The following is a 359-nucleotide window of genomic DNA, read 5'->3' on the forward strand; positions in this document are numbered from 1 at the left end:
TACAGCAGCAATTTTCTACAGTGAAAGCAAAAACAAACGAGCAAATAAACACACAAGAAAAACAGGTAAACAATAGACAATGTGCAGAAAGGTAGACTGAAGCAAAGTAAAGTAAGGTAAGGTAAGGTAAAGTGAAGTGGCGTCACATGAGGTATTGTAAAGTAAAGTGCAGTTGCCATAGTACAAGAAAACAACATCGCAGTGTTGTAAGTGACGCTAAAGTTAAATTGAATATGTAATTAAAGTGATAAATGCAAAAGCAGGTAACCATTATATAAGTTATACTCACCTGTGACCATAAATAATGTTGAAAAAGTAAGTACTTGTAATGGAAAAATATAAATACAGATAAAGATATA

This window comes from Etheostoma spectabile, chromosome 6 (genome assembly GCF_008692095.1).
Source record: "Etheostoma spectabile isolate EspeVRDwgs_2016 chromosome 6, UIUC_Espe_1.0, whole genome shotgun sequence".
Classification (NCBI taxonomy): Eukaryota; Metazoa; Chordata; class Actinopteri; order Perciformes; family Percidae; genus Etheostoma; species Etheostoma spectabile.